Source organism: Enhydra lutris, unplaced genomic scaffold, assembly GCF_002288905.1.
Source record: "Enhydra lutris kenyoni isolate GAN:26980312 unplaced genomic scaffold, ASM228890v2 scaffoldscaffold62, whole genome shotgun sequence".
Lineage (NCBI taxonomy): Eukaryota > Metazoa > Chordata > Mammalia > Carnivora > Mustelidae > Enhydra > Enhydra lutris.
Genome location: NW_019154146.1, coordinates 1511189 through 1525165, shown reverse-complemented (window position 1 = coordinate 1525165; position 13977 = coordinate 1511189).

Here is a 13977-nt window from a genome sequence, read left to right as displayed (position 1 = left end):
CCCCTCACTGAGCAAGTCGGCCGGCCGGGGTGCAAGGAGACGTCCTCTCCCCAGGGGCAGCCTGGCTCAGAGCAGTGGGGACGGGGCTGCTGAGGGATACCGGCTCTGAAGACACGGCGGCCGAGGGGTCTGAAGACACACGGTGCCACGGAGGGACGACTGCACTCACACACACACGTGTGCACACACACGTGCCCATCTGGAGGGGACCCCAGCCAGGGGCACACTACAGTGTGGCCCATCCTTGCTCTTGGCGCACCGCAGTGTGGCCCGTCCTGGCCTGAGGCGCACCATAGTGTGAACCGTCCCTGGGACTGTGGGACCTGGAGGCGGGAGGAGGCCTGACGTCAGGTTGCGTCTGGGTCTTGCGTCCGTGGTGGGCAGTTCTGGAACTCTCTGGCCCCTCCTGCGGGTGTGCAGGAGCCCTTCTCAGAGCCGCTGTCTGGAAGTCCCAACCCAGGCCACTGGACAGGTGACAAAGCCGCGTTCAGCCCCGGGTGCTCTCTTTGATGGCCCGTGTTGGGCTTCCGGGAGGACGCAGCTGCTCTGATGTGAATGTTTGCTCCCAGGCGCAGACAGAGTTGATCTCGAGCAACAGTCTGGGCGGGCTGAGCTCCGAGCGGAGGGGAGCGCCTCCCCCGGGCTTTTATTGCTCGCAGGTGCTGCCTCGGGGCTGAGGGGCCTCGGGCCGTTATTGATAAGGACCCCGTCCCGCCCGAGTGCCAGCCGCTTCCGCCCCCAGCAGGTGCGGGGCCCAGGTGGGAGCTGCGGGCCGGGAGGGAAATCAGGCCCCACCTGCCTCCCGCGCGGATGACGCACCTGTGCTGACTTGCTCCCCGCCGGGCCTTCATGGTTCCAGCAACGAGGTGTTCTATTTACCCAGGAAGGCGGGTATCTGCAGCTCCCCCTTCTCCCCTTTCGTCAGAAAACTGACAGCATCAAAAGGAGGAACTCTTTTTTTCTTTCCCTTTTAATTTAGGGACTTGGAGGAAGGAGCCTTTCCTGGGAAACAGCTTGGGTTGTGGCTTTGTTCAGCCATCGTGGATCAGAGAGGGGCCCTGGGGGGTCCGAGCCCTGGGGGAGGGGTGGGGGCGCGGCTCCTGGTCCCCGGGGTGCTGCTGTAGGGAGACCCCCCGAGCTTCGGGCTCTGCTGACTTTGTCCCCGTGATGCCAGGTCTGTGCACGGCCCCGGGCCTCTCAGCAAGCCCTCCTCCCGCTTCTGCTAGAGCCGCCCCCAGTGAATCGCACCCATGCTCAGGACGGACAGCAGAAGCCCGACGCCCCGAAGCCGTAGCTGACAGTAGATTGGGGGGATGTTTCCTTAGGAGAAGCGGTGTGAGCTGTTCTGCTTGGCACGTTTGTTCGAGTCCCAGACGACGGGGCTTTCCGTGGTGATGCGGGGCGGGCTTCAGGGGGGCAGGGATCCTGCCGCCTGTGCCTGAGGGACCAGCACTGGCTGCTGTGGAAGGCGGGGGACAGAGCCACGGAGGTCCACCTGCGCTGGGCCCGTGTCCCCACCAGGTCTGCCTTGGCGGGCGCAGGACCTGGGCAGTGTGGACAGGTGACACGGAGGGTGATAGCTCTCGGCTCGTGCTGGGATCGCTCCCTCCGGTGGCTCCATCCCCAGGACACGGTCGGCACCGCCTCTTCCCCGGAACCACTCAGCCCAAACAGAAGGGACAGAGGAGCCACTGGCTGGAGGCCACGCCTGAGGCGGAACAGAGCCAAACACAGGCCTCGGGAGCGGGGTGCGCTCGGGTGAGCGGGAGTCGAGGGAAACTCGGCTCCTTCCCGTGGGCCGCCCTGTCCTTCCAGCTGCACGCGCTGCCCTACATCCCACTTCCTGTGGCCTCGGGGACGGGGCTCAGGTCCAGCGCAGCTGGCAGACCCGTGATGACCAGGATGCTGCCTGCTGGGCTGGGGGACAGAACCACCGAGGGCGTCTCCCCGACCTGGAATGCCCACAGGGAGCGGACGTCTTCACCCTCCTCTTCCAGAGGCTACAGTGGAAGGGATTTTGGGAGGGGTCCCTCTTGAGCCTGCTGCCGCTGAAGGTCCCCGTGTCCCCACTCCTGCGTGACCGAGGTAGGACTGGATTCCTGCCACAGAGCCTCCTTCACTCTCGCTCGGGGGACGTGGGGCACGTCTCTCCTCAGGCCAGGTGTGGGTACAGAAATCTGGTCACATCACTCCTCTGTCCCGACCTGTGCCACACGCCAAATCCACACCCTCATAGCAGCGGCCACTCCAGAGGCCACGGCTGCCCTTGGGGCTCCAGGGCAGGGGTTTTCCAGCGACGTCCCTCTGGACTCCTGAACCTCCCCCAGTGTCTCAGGCTGGGGCCCTCGGGAGAGGTCTGGCCGCGCCCCGACGAGACCTCTCTGCCTTGCCTATTTCATTTTGGGGATTTCAAAGAATACTGTTTGCCCAGAAGGCTCTGGTGCCAGGACCCCGTGATCCACGACTGGATGGGGTCTTACGTCACAAGGAGGCCTCTTCCTCATCCACAGAACCCTGGGGCAGGAAGGGACCCCAGGCAGACCCTTTGGGCAGCCGAGCAAAGCCACCTGCTTCCCCGGGGGAGCAGACGTGGCCTGAGACCCACCCCGAGCCCAAGCTATGGGTCACCAGGCTAGGCTGGCGCTTGGTGACAGTGCTCAGGCGTGGGTCAGAGCAGGTGGGTTACAGTCTCAGAGCTGCCGCTCTGCTCACTTCGGGAACTTAGACAATACCCGACCTCTGGAGGGTTCAGTTTTCTTATCTGCAGACTGAACGGCACAGCGGGTCCTTCACAGAATTGTGCCGATTAGAGAGAGTGAGTTTCCCTGAACACCTCACAGGCGATGGCGGGGTGGGGGGGGCACGGGTCATACCTGCCAGCTGTCTGCTGCCCCAGAGGCCCCGCTCAGGAAGCCTGGAGCCCGCGGCCCTGTTTAGTCTCCTGAACAACCACCCCCAGGGGGCCCGGAACAGCCGCGGGCCCCCCCCGGCCCGGCTCCCATGACTCTCCCCTACGTCCCGGACTCGGGGCACCTGTGTTTATGCCAAGGCTGGCGGGCGCAGGCCGGTCGAGGTGACAGGAATTGCCTACCTTGCTGGCCCACGAGCGTGACTGGTTCTTCCCGCCACGTGGGATCACCCCAACACAGCGACGCGTGGCAAATGCTCGGGGGCCGCATGGAAGGTCTGACGCCACGTCCTGTCTCAAGAGTCAAGTCAGGGTCATTGAAGCAACTGAAACCAGCGGTTTTCCCTTCTGTTAAGAATCCCACCCTCCACGTGTCTGTTTGTAAACGTCTTGCGCTTACGCAGGAACTGCGTCCACGCGCTGGCGACATCGGTCACCTACGCTGACCCGTCTTTTACCCGGGGCCTCATCAAATCCGATCCTATAACCGCGCTGTACGCACAACTGCAGCATGGAAGGCTGGTGCGTCCAAGGTAGCCCCGGTCAGTGCGCAGGCCGCTCAGTGCATGCTGGTGAAGTAAGCTGTCTCTTGGGGTTTGCTGTTGTTGTTGGTTTGTTTTCATACCACAAGATGCTAAGTAATCGGTTGAATTTAGTAAAGTGTCCATTTAATCCCCAAAGAAAGCAGCGTGGGCATGGGACTGAATTAGGAACGAAGAACCCCCAGGCCCTCTGCCCTTCCCTCGGGAGTGGGGACAGTGCAAGCCCCCAGTGCTCCGTGTGGAGGACACAGCCTCAGGGCTCCTGGCTCCTGGTTGGCCCGGAAGCCCAGTGCTCCAGGAGGGATCGAGGCAGATGAGCTATGGCCCCTGGGAACTCACGCGATTACTCTACTGTTTGTCCTGAGCGTTTCCTGTTCTTTGATCAAACTTTGGTTGCGGAACGAAGAGAAAGAAATAAGTGGGTTCTTACATACGGCTTCTGCGTGTCCACTTAACAATGATTCGTATGCCCTGGAATTCCACCACCGAGACTCGGGGCGCCTGCCCGGGCCGGTGCTGGCGAGACGGTCTCTCCGACAGTTCCCACTGTCGAGGTGTGGGCTGCCCCGGGCCGAACACCGCACAGCCTCATGTGCGTGGTCTGTTCATCCAGTGGAAGCTGAGTGTGCACGGCTGTCCCCCTGAACATGCCTCCCCAGGCCACGCGGCTGGAAAACGTCCTATGGGTGGAGAGGGTCCCTGAAGCACGCGGATCCCGTGCCCTCTGGCCAGGCTGGGGCTTGCGTTTTGGGGATGGGGCGGTGAGCCTTCTCTGCCCAGCCGTCCAGTCTGATGGGTACATCTTTCAGACATTCTCTTGTCCTCGGAATACACCGAGTCATGCTGGTTGGCCAGCGCTGTGGCACCCTGCCAGGACTTGGGGAGCTGAGGCCCCTCCTGCGAGGACATTCTGTTCCATCCGTGACCCTTGGCCATCCGTGGACCCCAGGTGCCTCTGTTTCCCCGAGGGTGAGGACGAGGACACATGCTGGCCCCCAGGACCATGAGAACCTGTCATGTCCTCTTAGACAGGTCCACTTGCCCCACCTGGCAGGCCAGCGCCGGAACCAGAACCAAGCACAAAGGGGAGGAACCGTGTTCTGTGAAAGGCCGGCAGGCCACCTGCCCCACACCCGTCCCGACGTCTTGGTCCCAACAGGATTTGCTCAGCCTGCCCTGGGATACACGCGCGTCTCCCAGAGGAAGCCGATCCGGCTCCAGACTCGCCGGAGGCAATGTGACCTCGAGCTTGGGAAGTTCTCCTTGCGGGGCTTGGGCCATGGCTGGTTCAGGAGCAGCCTGGCCCGTCTACCCACTAGTGCTGGGACCACACTTCTCCTGGTCTCCAGAGTGCTCGTGGGGTTGTTGGACCCCCGGCTAAGAGCCCAGTCCAAGCCAATCAGGACGAGATCTTTCTGAATGTGCTCGTGACCCGTGCTAGGCAATGACATGTGAGGAAGTTCGGTAGGAAGTCTCTGAGAAAGGTTTTTTGCTCTTAGAAAAAACATCCAGGGAGATTTTCCCTCTAGTCCTTGAGTTTGGTCTAATGTCATGCAATGCCACGCTGGCCTGAAAGACATGGGAATGGGGTGAAGCCGGGCAAACCAAGGGAAGTGCTTTCTGAGCTGTGTGGGCACCCTCTGGCCTGTGCCCGTCTTGCTGTGTAGGGCCTACAACTCTCAGCTTCTGCTGGAACAGAACGGCACAGACGTATCCCTCACAGTCCTGGAGGTCAGTCGTCTGCGACCTGCCTGCGGGCTATAGGGAGTACGTGGGGGACAGCTCCTTCTGGAGGCCCCAGGGAAGTGTCTGTGCCTGTCCCACCTCTGGACGTGTGCTGCCCTTCTTCCCTCCACCAAGCAGATCTCCCTTGGGGTGACCACATCTCCCTCGGCCTCTGTCTCGTGAGGACACTCAGTCACAGTTAGGGCCGCTGAGCAATCCAGGATGATGTCCCCACCCCAGGATCTGTAACCCAGTCTTGACTGTGAAGCCCATCCTGTCACGTAGGATAATAAGTTCGTGGGTTTCCGGGATCGGGGTGTGGACACCTTGGTTGTTCATGATTCTGTCTATCCCCTGGAGTAAGCTACTGTCTCAGGGTGTATGTTGATGTCCTGCTCAGCTGAAAATATCCCATCACACCTTCTGTGTTGGCGTCCCGGCACAAAGAAATTCCATCGATCTCCCAGCCATTGTCACGGGGTGGGGGGTTGCAGACTGACCAAGCCTGGCTTTCGTACCGCTGATGTCTCCAGCCAAGCTTGAGCACCAGTATTTATTTTTAATTTTGCTTTTTATTTGAGTGTAGATGACACACAATGTTGGATTAGTTCCAGGGGTTTGAACAGTTTTGATCCAGCAAGTCTGGGCGTATCCTGTGCTCACCACGAGTGGGGCTCCCTCGCCCTGAGCCTTTCGGCCCTGTGACCTACTCACTCTTTCACTGGAAGCCCGTGCCTCCCACTCCCCTCTCCCCCGGCCCCTCTGGAAACCATCCATTTGTTCTCTGTATTTATGGGTCTGCTTCTGCTTCCTGTTTGTCCATTAGTTTTATCGCAGTGTTATCTACAAGAGCCAAAATATGGAGGCAGCCCAAGTGTCCATGACAGGCGATTGGTGAAGGATGTGGTGACGCACACACATTCACCCGCAGAAAGAGTTGAGGTCCTGCCACCTGTGACAGCATGTGTCGAACTAGAGGGTATCCTTAAGGGAAATGAGCCAGATTGAGGATTCTGAGTTAGAAAGTTACCCACCTCCAAGGTTTGAACTGGAGGCACTTAGCATGACATCATCATGTCATGGAAGTGATATCATTGGAAGGAAATTAAAGAATCACATAACGGGGCCACGAGTCACTTGCTGTGGTCACACGGGCACCAGACATCCTTCTGTAAACCGGCGGGCTACTGAGCAGGAAGTGAGCTCATATAGAACGCCGCTAGAAAATGCCCCGACTCTTTCCTTCTGGAACCTTCATGGGCACACGGCCTCCTGACTATCAAGGCGGTGCATGTGACCTGCAGACACAGAATTAGATTGTGCCTGCACGGAGCAGTGATGGCCCTAATGTTTTGTTGTTATTTTAAAATTGGAGCTGGACCAAAATGAGGTCTGGTGCAAGCGTGAGTGGAGGTCTCACTGCGAAGCGGGTGAATTCGGAGTGTCCCCCGGTCTTCTCTGCCCGTCTGGGTCTCACCGTTCTGGACCGCACGCACTTGCTCTGTGAAGTTACTGATTTCCAACACTTTGTTAGGTAGCATCTCTGAGGATTATTGTGGCTGTTTAAAAGTACTCTTCGGAGGGGCACTTGGGTGGCTCAGTGGGTTAAGCCTCTGCCCTCAGCTCAGGTCATGATCTCAGGGTCCTGGGATCGAGCCCTGCATTGGGCTCTTTGCTCAGCAGGGAGCCTGCTTCCCCCCCTCTCTCTGCCTGCCTCTCTGCCTACTTGTGATCTCTTTCTCTCTGTCAAATGGATTAATAAAATCTTTAAAAATAAATAAATAAATAAATAAATAAATAAATAAATAAATAAAAATACTCTTTGGAGATCTTACTCTAACCCGGGGGCCTGGGCCAGGACCTGGTTGTGCCAGGCCTCTGAGATCCCCAAGAGGAGTTTGTTGCCCAGTCATTTTTGATGGTGTTGTTCTCTCCTCCCAGAACTGTGGCCAGTTCTGTCCGTCCTCTGAGAAGCCTCTGCTCTCACGGACTCTTGCTCGCTCCTCCCTGTCGGCCGGAAGGCTCCTGCAGCAGGACTCCACCGGTCAGGGGTCGACCAGCGCTCCAGTCCTCAGGGTGGTTCCCAGTGCTGCTACAGGCACCACACCTCCCCCTTCATCCGGACGGTGTCTGACCACACCTCAGGCTCAGAGGGAAGTGTCCCCTCCTTCTGTATACATCTCTGAGCCCACGAATACCACTCATCACAAACCTCTGAGAGCACGGTGCCTTTTCCCCTTTGCAGCCCAGGGCCGGCGCCTGGCTCCCAGGAAGCGTTCAGTGAAGGCAGATTGAGTAAACGGTTCTGTGAGAGGAGACAGCCCACCCACAATCTCCTCTATGGGTTTTTTTCTCCTGTCCTTGTCCTGCACTCCTCCTCCCACCGTGTCCACTCCCTGCTGTAAGATTTCAGAACACTTGCCTTGTCCCTCCCCCTCCACTGGCCGGCAGTGTGTTTTAGGACATGTTTCCTCGTGTACCTCAGCCCCACTGGAAGCTCCCTGATGGAGAAGTGTGTCTTAGTTCTCTCATAACCACTGGGCCCAGAGCATTCTTGGCCACAGTGAACACTGGGCGGTTCTGGAACAGAGAGGCAAGGAATGGATGCAAGACTGAGCGCAAGCTTTGCTCAGAGGCTAGTGAGGCCTGACGTCGGCCTGTGTTCTCCATGTGCGTGTGGTGTGGGCACCTAAGTGCGTACATACATAGGGACGCTGCTAGCTCTTGGAGCAAAATTCATGTTAACACACTAAATATGATGGAAGAGGATCTGGCATTATGGTGGAATGACACAACTTTCTGTCCTAGGTTCTCAGCTAATGGGGACATGTGGGATGGGGGATGGGCTCACAGGGCTCCCCACCCACACAGTGGGTTCCCTGCTGCTCTGCCTGCAAGAATGAATCCGCAAAACTGTCTCGGGATTACTTTGTTTCGAAGTTGTGAGTAAAGGTCAAAGTCTGCAAGCTTGCTGAGTGGGTGTGCAACAGTGAAACAGGGAAAACTTCCAGAAGGGAAGTCACCTGAGGTCTGTGGATTCCCCTTGTGGGAACGCCTCTATCACGTGGGCCATGATGTCTCCCAGGTTGTGTGCTGCGGGCCGGCTGCTGCGGGAGACCCCTCTGTAGGAGCGGCAGGTCCAGACCAGCCTGACTCCTCCTCGATGTGCCCTGGGGGGACTCCGTCTGGCCGGGTGTGCAGAAACAGGGCACTGAGCCCTGGTAAAAAGGAGGTTTTAGGAGACAGAGGCCACAATCCACATAGAGTGGGCACCACTGGATACCAGGAACCCTGTCGTCTACCCTGAGTTCAGTATCCCACTGGAATTGATAATTTAGAGCTGTGAGTAGGTCTCACTGACCCTGTTTTACAAACGAGGAGGGACACTTCATAGCGTGTACGGCTCTTGTTGGATACCACAAACCCGTGAGTCCTGTGGCAAGGTTCAAGGCCAGGTCTGCCCCAGCCCCAGCCTCCCTCTTCCTCAGCACACGGTGTGGTGGCCGTGACTCATGTCCTTCTGAGGGGGCCTGGCCCCTCAGAAAACGTCACATTGGCCTACCCCACCCTGTATTTTTCAGCATCCCTGCTCTTGCCCCTCTGCAGCCAACCTGTGCTGACGGCCGTCACCCGGCACTCAGGGAGGGTGGCCTTCCAGGGGGAAGGTCAGTGTATTAGAAGACAGAAGGTCCCAGCCCCTAATATCTGAGCGGAGCTCTTCGAGAAAGGCAGCCAGTGGGTTTCTCCGGGACTGAGCCAACTGCCCCTAAGGATAAGAAACAGCCACGGGTGCAGTTTGGCCGCTGGAGTGGCGGCCACCGTGGGGCACCGAGGGGACTCCGCGTCGACATGACCGCGCAGGACAGTATGGCATACTCTGGTGACCGTGGCAACCTGGTGGACCATTTCCCGCCACAGGCACCTGTGCAGATAACGGTGACAGATGGTTCTCCTGGAGGCCTGGGGGGGGGCATGCTTGGTGGGGGTCTGGGAGGAAGGCCGTCAGGACAAGACCCCTGTGCGTGTGGTGTGGGGGTCCCTCTCGGGGAGCGGTGTGAGCCCCTAGTCAGGAACTCTGGGCATGCGGCCCCTTGGAAGGCCTGGACATGGACTGAGCCCCTTCACCGCCTGGGGATTTCCTGGCCCCGAGCCTCACCTTGAAGGAGAGCGAATGGCAGGGGACAAGGGGTGACAGAAGAGCCAACACTGGGGACCCCGGTGGCCGCACGGTGGCTGCAGCTGGGGCCTGGGGGGGAGAGACACAAGGCTCCTGCTGCATAAACCACATCCCGCTGCAGCTGGTGGGGAGGCATGAGGCTAACCCGAGTGTTTCCAGTGGACGTTTGCCACCTTCTTCCTGGGGAGCAGGTGTTTCCTGAGCAGACGCCTCCATGCGGAGGTGGAGGGCACAGGGGGCATCGGGGGCGTGGGGTGCTGGGGCGCACCCCCTCCCTCATGCTTCTGTCAGACCCGAGCTTTCTGTCCATCAGGGCAGAGGAAACATGCTTTTCTAAGTCGAAACCACTTGAAAACCATGGGTTCTGAGTTACAACAACAACTCAGCCCCGTTCGGATTTGGGAGCCGTGTTGGCCCAGCGGTCCTCCTGCCTCTCCGGGTGGTCAGCGTGCCCCTGGCAGGACGGCAGCCTGAGTGTACCCCCAGCGCCCCGGGCACCCGCAAGAGCCCCCACCCGCCGGCGGCCAGCGCCAATGAACAATGAGTGAATCAGAAATGCAAGGTTTATGTTTCCCTTTAAATAAATATGCTAAAAATTAGAGTGAAGTGCGGTCGGCCAAATGCATCTGGGGTTTTAATCAAACCGAAGTTATGTGAAAAACAGGAGAAATCCTCGAGGGGCAGAGGCCACGGAGGGGCCGTGGCCGGTCTGCCTCCGCATGGGTGCCCAAGGGCGCGGGAGCGCGGGACTCGGGCCTGCACTGCCCCTCCCTGGGGTCTCCCCCGCCCCCCGCAACGGTCGAGAGAAGTTTATAATTCTAAATTGGAAATAAACATACCCATAATAAAAGTCGTCACACCCCCCAGTCTCCCTCTTCAGAGTCCCCAAAACATCCTTCTGCACACACGGCAGACGGAGCCCATCGCCAGGGTCCTGGGCATGACCATGCACCCCGGCCCGTGGGTGGAAGAGCGCCTGAATGGCCACGGAAAGGCGGCCCCCAGGAATGGACACCTTGGAGAGCATGTTGGGGCTCACGCTGAATTTGTCTTTGAACACACAACAGAGTTGTGGGGACGACCGAGGCCATGGCCCCACCTCGAGCTGTGGAAAGGGGCTGGGGGACCCCACAGCCAGGCAGTCCTTGTGAGCAAAGCCCACAGCAGACCCGGTGTGCATCTCCTGCGGTCACTGTGGGGCCCGGGAAAGCCAGACAAGCCTCTAGATTCAGGGCGGGAGAGATAAGAACCCTTCTTCTGGGAAGAGAATTTAAACCCATTGTCTCAGCAAGCAGGAAACAGCTCTGACTGTAGCTTCAGGCTGACAGGTGGACGGGACGGACGCGCCCCTCCTCCCCCGGGCCTGGCCCCACAGAGAGGTGTGCGCGCCCGGCCAGGTGTGCAAGCTCCTGGCCCCGCCCCCGCCCCCGGGCTCTTCCCCCACCACAAACCCAGGACAGGCAGGGCCCTGAGCTAGGGAGCTGGGAGCTCACGCACTCACGAGCAGAGGGCAGTGGCTCTGCGGGAGGCGCCGTGTCTGCACACGTGCGTGAGAGTGCATGCCAGGACACACATGTCCTCTCAGAAACCAGTGGAGTTCTTAGTTTCAGGTTATAAAAGACCCCGAACTTGGCGGCAGCTCGTGGGGCCGCCTGCCAGCAGTTGGCCCGAGTTTGCTGGCAGAGGCCTTCCCTCTGCTCAGGCGTCCTGGGAGGCGGCCCTGCCAGGAGGGCAGGAGGCCCGGGAGCACACCTGGGCTGATTTATGTCCCAGACTGGGAGCCACACTGGAGCCACAGGTTTCCTCCCTGTTTTAGGGAGGACGAGGCCAGGAGAAAAGATGGGTTTGATTTAAAACCAGGTGAACTTTCTTCATTTCTTTGATTCCCAGAATCCAAAAGCAGTTCCACGGATACATACACGGTTAAGCCAAAGCCGGAGAAGAGGGGGCGCAGGGAAGATCCAGAGCCCTTAGCCCGGCCAAGAACGGCTCCACTGTATCTAGCGGAGCACTGCATGCCCGCATCTGCAGGCCTCCCAGAGCCGCGCAGCCGTGTGCCCTCTCTGTCCCGTTTTAGCTTGGCATGTGCGCTTTGCAAATGGCAGGACCGCTGCGCATCCTGTCCTCCCACCTGCCGCAGCGCATGCGTCTGGACCCAGGGCGGGCTGTGGGCCGGCTGAGGCCTCAGCTGTGTCTCCCGCCAACGCCCTGCCCCCGCACACGCCCTCCCAGCTGTGGCACCTGCCTGTCCTGGAAGGTCCCGGGCACCACCGTGTGCCTCCAAGTGTGGTTTTAAATGTGTGTTACAGAACAGGGGCTGGTGCAGGGGGGGCTGCGTCCGAGCATGTCTTCTCCAACCCACAGGTCCGTTGGGGAGTGCCCACGGCACGATGGGTGTCCTGCTGCCGGCTGTTGGCAGAAGAACGGGAAGGACACCTCCTGGCCCTCCCAGAGCTGCAGGGCACAGAAAGGGGTGCGGGCGAATATGAAGCACCTTCCCTTTTCTGTGCTCTGTGGCTCCCAGGCAGTGGGCGGCGGTGGCAGCCAGCGGGCCGATGGCCACAGAGCACGGGACACCCGGGAGGAGGCAGCTTCCTGGCCAGGGAGAACAGCCTTGTGGCCGCCCAGCTGAGTCTCCCAGGGCCTGTGTCCACACCCCCAAGGCCCCTCCAAGCCCCGGACGTCCCTGGGGAGAGTGTCTGGGAGCGGGTCCTCCTGTGGCACAGCGAGGGACGGTCCTACTTGCTGCGCTCTGTGTGTTTACATTTCTGGGTGAGATTTCTTTTGAAGAAAGGAATCTGAATCTGAGGCTAAAAAAACGTCTGGAAACCCCTACTTTAGCTTCAGATGTCCGCTGTGTACTTATCGTGCTAAAATAGACACTGTTTCCCCACTGAGTCCAGTGGCTCCTCGAGACCGACCGGCCAGCTGACGGCTGCGGGCCTCCTGGGAGCTGGTATTCCCACAGCACCTGCCAGGCGCGGCCACCCTGGGGCCTGCGCGACGGCTCCGTGGGGCCTCGGGGACGCTGCCCAGGAAGTGAGTTTCGACCTGAGAACCCCAAGCTGGAAGGCCAGCCTAGATCCGCAGTGTAGACGGAACGAGCTCAAACCACGTCCAGGGATAGCAAAGGCGCCCGCAGCTGACGGACCTACTTTTTAGAAAACGCGCATCGCCTCCAGCTCCGCCGGGGCGCAGGTCAAAACCAGATTTGGTCCCTGGCCCTGAAATGAGGGAGATTAAAATACGGCTCTGGGCTTCCAAGTAGTTTAATCTGCGATCCTGGGTACACGTGAAAAGTAAGTTTTTGCCGCCGATTATTACACGGATGTTAACCCTTTGTGGGGAGGCCTCTCCCGGCTGCGAGCACTTGCTTCTGGGCCGCCCTGCCCCAGGGCGTGGGGTGCGGGGCACCGTCCCGGGAGCCGCTGGCCCAGCGGGGTTGGGGTTGCAGGTCTGCGAACCCCGCCCCGCGCCCCGCGCCCCGTGTGGGTAGCTCGCAGGGCACCTTCCCCGGAGGCCCCAGCACCACCTCCCTGCCCGCCTCCCTGTGTTCACCCCACACCCCTGCGGCGGTTTCTCGGCACCAGCTCCCAAGCTCGCCTGTAGCCCCTAAACGCCGGTTTCCGGGTCTACTTGTGGCGAACTCAACGGAGCCACGCAGGCTTCCCTTGTGTGCGCAGGAGAACCGAGGTGGGGACAAAGCCAGGCTCTGCTGGCGGCGGTGGCCTAGCCACTCAGCGCAGAGGCCACCCCCGGGTCCCGCTCACGGGGCTGAAGCTGCCACGTCCTACTTCAGAGTGGGTCCTGGGCAGCACGAAGTCCTGGGACGCGTCCGGCTGGACTGTGGAGGGCCGTGCGCCCCTGGGGCTCTCGCTTGGATGCTTCTCAGTGGGACGGAGGGCCGGCCGCTGTCAGCAGCGCCAGGATGTCAGGATGTGCCGCAGCCCCTCGCCTGACCCAGGGGAGCCCGTGCTCCTGGCAGCTCTTCCCTGATATCTCACAGGGCCAGCGAGGGAACCCTGTTGTCTGTGCTGTCACGCCCGTGGGTTCTCCAGGACAAGGTCTGAGCGAGTCCTGGACGCTGGGACCACAGGCCCATGCCCTCCCGGCCTAATCGGGCCCCCTGCCTGCGGGGCCAGCAGTTAAAGAGCACCTCAGCCTTGTCAGCCTCGCTCCACAGCTGACGCGGCGTCTACGACGACGGCGACGTGTGTTTCCGCAGGGAGAGGAGACGCTAACACCGGGCGGGAAGGAGAGAAAGAAGAATGTGAGGAGGGAGGAAGGCAGGGAAGGAGGGAGGAAGAAAAGGGAAGCAGGGGGGACAGAGGCGGGGGGGGGAGGCAGGGAGGAGAGAGGCAGGGGGGAGGGAGGCAGGGAGGCCCTTTGGTGATTCTAACACCAGAGACTTGGAGTTTACTCCATTTGCTACCAGCCACACACACCCATGCGTGCACACACGCACACCCACGCACACCCACATGCCGGCATGCACACGTGGGCACGAGCACACACGCACACCCACGTGCGGGCAAGAACACACTCACGTGTGCATGCGCACACGCGGACACACACACGCACACTCACACGAGGACACGCGCACACGCGGACACACACACGCACAC